This window comes from Protobothrops mucrosquamatus, unplaced genomic scaffold (assembly GCF_001527695.2).
Source record: "Protobothrops mucrosquamatus isolate PMUCROS unplaced genomic scaffold, P.Mucros_1.0 scaffold13, whole genome shotgun sequence".
Taxonomy (NCBI): domain Eukaryota; kingdom Metazoa; phylum Chordata; class Lepidosauria; order Squamata; family Viperidae; genus Protobothrops; species Protobothrops mucrosquamatus.
Window position 1 is genome coordinate 2,310,806 of NW_015386400.1, and position 4,831 is coordinate 2,315,636.

A 4,831-nucleotide genomic window follows, 5' to 3' on the forward strand; every position below is an offset into this window, starting at 1 on the left:
TTGTGGGAAAGCAGAATTTCCAAAACCAAGGGTTATGAGTGCTGATTTTGGCTTCAGCACCTTTGAGAGATAGTTACTTTTACCACCAGACAACAGACAAGCAGAAATTAAACCACAAGAGTTGAAATGTGACGTATTCTGTTTTTTTTTCTTTCTCTTTTGGAATAAAGGTAAATCGGTGTTGTAGGCAAAGATATAGAATTATGTAGTCTTAGACAGGCTTTTTTCTTTCTGAAACATGTTATATAAAAAGATAAAGAGAATATGTATGCCGGGATAAATGAATTTGTCTTCCTGTTTTGGCATCTTCCTATTTGCTTTTTTCCATACTTAAATTTGATTGGGAGATTTTGAAACGTTTTGCAGAAAAAGTATACATTTTTCCTACCACTGACATTTTTGTATACATTTATGCTTTATTTTACTTATTTGAATTTATTAGCCACCCAACTCCAATGGACTCTGTATGGTTTAAATCATACAATATGCAAAACATGCTTATTATTGTTGTTGTTGTTAGTTGTGAAGTCGTGTCCGACCCATCGCGACCCCATGGATAATGTTCCTCCATGTCTTCCTGTCCTCTACCATCTTCTGGGGTCCATTTAAGCTCACGCCTACTGCTTCAGTGACTCCATCCAGCCACCTCATTCTCTGTCGTCCCCTTCTTCTATTGCCCTCAATCTTTCCCAGCATTAGGCTCTTCTCCAGTGAGTCCTTCCTTCTCATTAGGTGGCCAAAGTATTTGAGTTTCAACTTCAGGATCTGGCCTTCTAAAGAGCAGTCAGGGTCGATCTCCTCTAGGACTGACCGGTTTGATCGACTTGCAGTCCAGGGGACTCACAGGAGTCTTCTCCAGCACCATAGTTCAAAGGCCTCAATTCTTTTGCACTCAGCCTTTCTTATGGTCCAACTTTCACAGCCATACATTGCAACTTTCACAGCCATACATTGCAACTGACCTTGACTATAATGCTTATTATAACATAAGCCATATAATATTATTTATAAATGACAAAGCTTCAGGAAATGACTGCATTATAGTTGAAATGCTGAAAACTGATGGTTACAAATTACACAAGCTATTATCATCTTGTGATGTCTCAGAGAAGAGAAAATACTTGATGCTGTGGAGAAATGCTGAAGTGATTCTTATACACAAGAAAGAGGCTCAGGATGATATAAAAAACTATCGCCCAATAAGCCTTCTTTCAGTCATCTACAAGATTTTCACCAAGATAATAGCAAAAAAGAATATTGAAGCACAAAATGATGCACAAAGAAGCAGGCAGGGTTCAGAAGTGGCTACAGCACAATGGATCACATTCAGGTTGTTCAGAAAGTCACTGAAAGGCAAAACGAGTACACCATGCCTCTGTACACGGCTTTCATTGACTACCAAAAGGCGTTTGACTCAGTATTCTAGCAAGCAATAACTAAGGCCTTGTTCAACATTGTTTACATAATCTTACTACAATCAATATAATGAAAAAACAATGGCGACAATTTGCCTTAATGACTTTAAATGGAAATCAGCCTAGAAGGAGGTGTACGACAAGGCGATACAATATCACCTATCCTTTTCTCAGCCTGCCTTGAAGAAGTATTTCACAAACTAGACTGGGCAAAAAAATAGGCAATGGCGCCTATTTAAACCACTTAAGATTTCCAGATGATGTTGTTCTCTTCTCACAAGACCCAGAAGAGCTACAAAGACACATACGAGAGCTGCAAAAAGCAGGAGAACCACTTGGCTTAAAAATAAACCTGCAAAAGATTCAGGTTATGTTTAATAAATTCACCAAAGAAAGAAAAATATATATCCAGAGAAAAATTAGACCTAGTATGCCACTACATATACCTTGGCCAATGGATCTCAGTGGTAAGTGATACAATTGAGGAAATTGAATGGCGTGTTAAATGTGGTTGGCAGGCATTAAGCAAGCTAAGCATAATTTTCAGGAACAGCCTCCCCTCAATGCTTGAAGAGAAAAGTTTTCGATCAGTGCTATCTGCTCTAACATATGCCAATGAAACATGGACACTAACCTCACAACCGATACAAAAGCTATGAGTGGCACAAACAGCCATGGAAAGATACATGCTCAGCATTACAAGACAAGATGGAAAGATTCACCCTAGCCCCGATAGTCTAATGATCCTTCACATGGATCATTAGAGAACAAACGAAAGTATACAATACCATCAGGAGAGTAAAAGAATTGAAATGGAAATGGGCTGGTCACATGGCAAAAAGAACTGACAGCAGGTGGACCAAGGCAGTTATAGAATGGATCCCACTTGATAAAAGAGAGCCCACGAAAGAGACCTAAAACAAGATGGAGCGACGACATCAGCAAATATTGAGGGTCCAATTGGCAAAAGAAAGCTCAGGACCATAGAGGTTGAAAACATGCTGAAGAGGCCCTCATTCTGCTATGGATTGACAATGGCTAAAATGATGTGTAGCGGGGCTGACTGAAAGACTTTGTGGGAGCCTGCCCCAGGAGAGGGAAGCTCAAACAGCTGCTGCCGGTTTTGGGCATGGCGGGTGTGGATTGGGCAGAAGGAAAGAAAAAAGAGGAAAGAAAGGGGGTGGGGGTGGTTGTTGTTGCTATTGTCAGGGAGAGACTAGGTGAAGAGGGATTTGAGGTTTTAGCTGATCCCTTTCTTTGAAGGAGGGGGAAGGAGAGAGTGAAAGAGAGTGAGAAGGTGGAATTTTATTGTTTTCTTTCACAGAGGGGATATCCTGACCAGAGGCAAGAGAGAGAGTGAGGAGAGATAAAGTTGCTGGAGTTGCTAAATTCAGATTTTAACAATAAAGGAAAGGGGAGAGGGGTTTTGACATCGACGAGACCTGAGACTGCGAATGATGACAGAAGAGAAGGAGAGGCTGGTCGCTATTGCTTTGGAGACCAGCTGCCATCCGAACTTTGATTACTGTTACTTGTGCAAGTTATAGACATTGTGGGGAGTTGCCCTCGTGGGACAAGCCATTACTGCAGAGTGCTGACTGCCTTCATTTATGTTTCCATTACTGCCCAGAGCCGGGGTTTTCCTCACCCTCTTGTTTTCCAAACGGTCGCTGTAAGATCATTGACTATTTCTGCTACGACTGCCTGGGGCTGTTAAACACCACCATGCATTGACTATCGGGGCTAGGAGCTGGTAATCTTTGTTCCTGAAAGCCCCCCCCCCCCTTGACAATGAGAATCTGCCACCTCCTCGCTTCGCGTTAGCTCCCGGTTGGAAAAGACACTTTATTAACACTTTGAGAGGGTAGCTGCAGAGCGCGACGGAGGGGAGTGGGGCTGGGAGGGCATGGGCTTTGGCGGCCTCTGAGGGGGTAATGCTACAGATGATATAAACTTTGTATATATTTTCCTTTAAGACATTTTATTTTTTAAAAAAAAATTAAATGCACTTATAATCAATTTATGTTTGGAAAAATACCCTGAAAAATATGAAGGATTTTTTACTTGAAAGGATGATAAATATTTCACTTGCCATGATCCCAAAAGCAGTAGGATGAAGACAGGAATCAAATTATAGCTCATCATCTCTCAGCTGATGCCTTCCAGAAGTGCTGTGTTTCTATGGCTTTTGAAATACAGCTATGTGACTGATTCTTAATACTTGACAAATGCAGGGGCAAAAAGCATGCCAGAAAAAAAGAAAATCTTGGCAGCATATCAAACACTAAAGGTGCAGTCCTGAGATAAGTGGCAGACAGAACAAAGGAACCTTAGATACTTCAACAAGTAAGCAACAGAAATATCTACTGTATTTTCATTATTTTTCAAAAAGGCATTGGGGCTGAGGTTGGTAAAGCAAGAACAAGAAGTTTCCAGCTATTATATGGCCACTAAAAACCATGCCAAACCACTCTTAATGCAGAAGGGAAGAAGGCAGAAAGATCTTTTATCCACATGTCCTGGCAGTCTGTTTGTATGTCTTAATGACTGCTAACACTATTCTAATCTAGCTGAGCTGCATCTTTCAGGCTCCTGACAAATCAAGCTGACAAGTCAAGCTAAATTTTGAAAAATTAGTAAAATATATGATGAATTCCCAAGCCTTGGTCACACCCAGCTGAGGCTGACATCTATCTGACCTTGGTTGATTTCAAAAAGCTAAGTAGGTTTAGGATTAATTAATATATGGATGGGAGACCATAAGAAATCCAAATGAGAAAATTGGAAAAACATCCTGGAACAACAGAAAAGCAAGTCATATCCATTTTGTGGTTAAAGTTACTTTTCCGATGTGTACTGTATCTCTTTGAGCAATAGGGTATAAATGGAGAGGAATGTAGGAAAAATAATACATAATAAATTAAGTCTACAAGTATTGCCTTGACAACCAGCTTGTAGGATTTGCGACCACTAATGTTATAGTAGGATGTTAAAGGTTACCATTCTATAATCCATAAGGTTAGTGACCTTAATTGGCATTATATATAAATTACATGTGGCTTATACAAGAGGAAGGAAGGAAGGAAGGAAGGAAGGAAGGAAGGAAGGAAGGAAGGAAGGAAGGAAGGAAGGAAGGAAGGAAGGAAGGAAGGAAGGAAGGAAAGTTATCAATTTTTAATCACAGAACAATCTATTGTTGACCTTGAATCATTTCTCGTATTTATTTATTTATTTATTTATTTTATTCAATTTTTATCCCGCCCTTCTCCTTACCGGACTCAGGGCGGCTGACAGCCTTATAAAACAGATACTACAATAAATACCTAATTTAAAACCAAATTAAAAAGAAATATTTACTATGGCCTATATAATTAAAATTTCTCTTAAAACCCCACTAAAAATTCCCTAGGCCAATC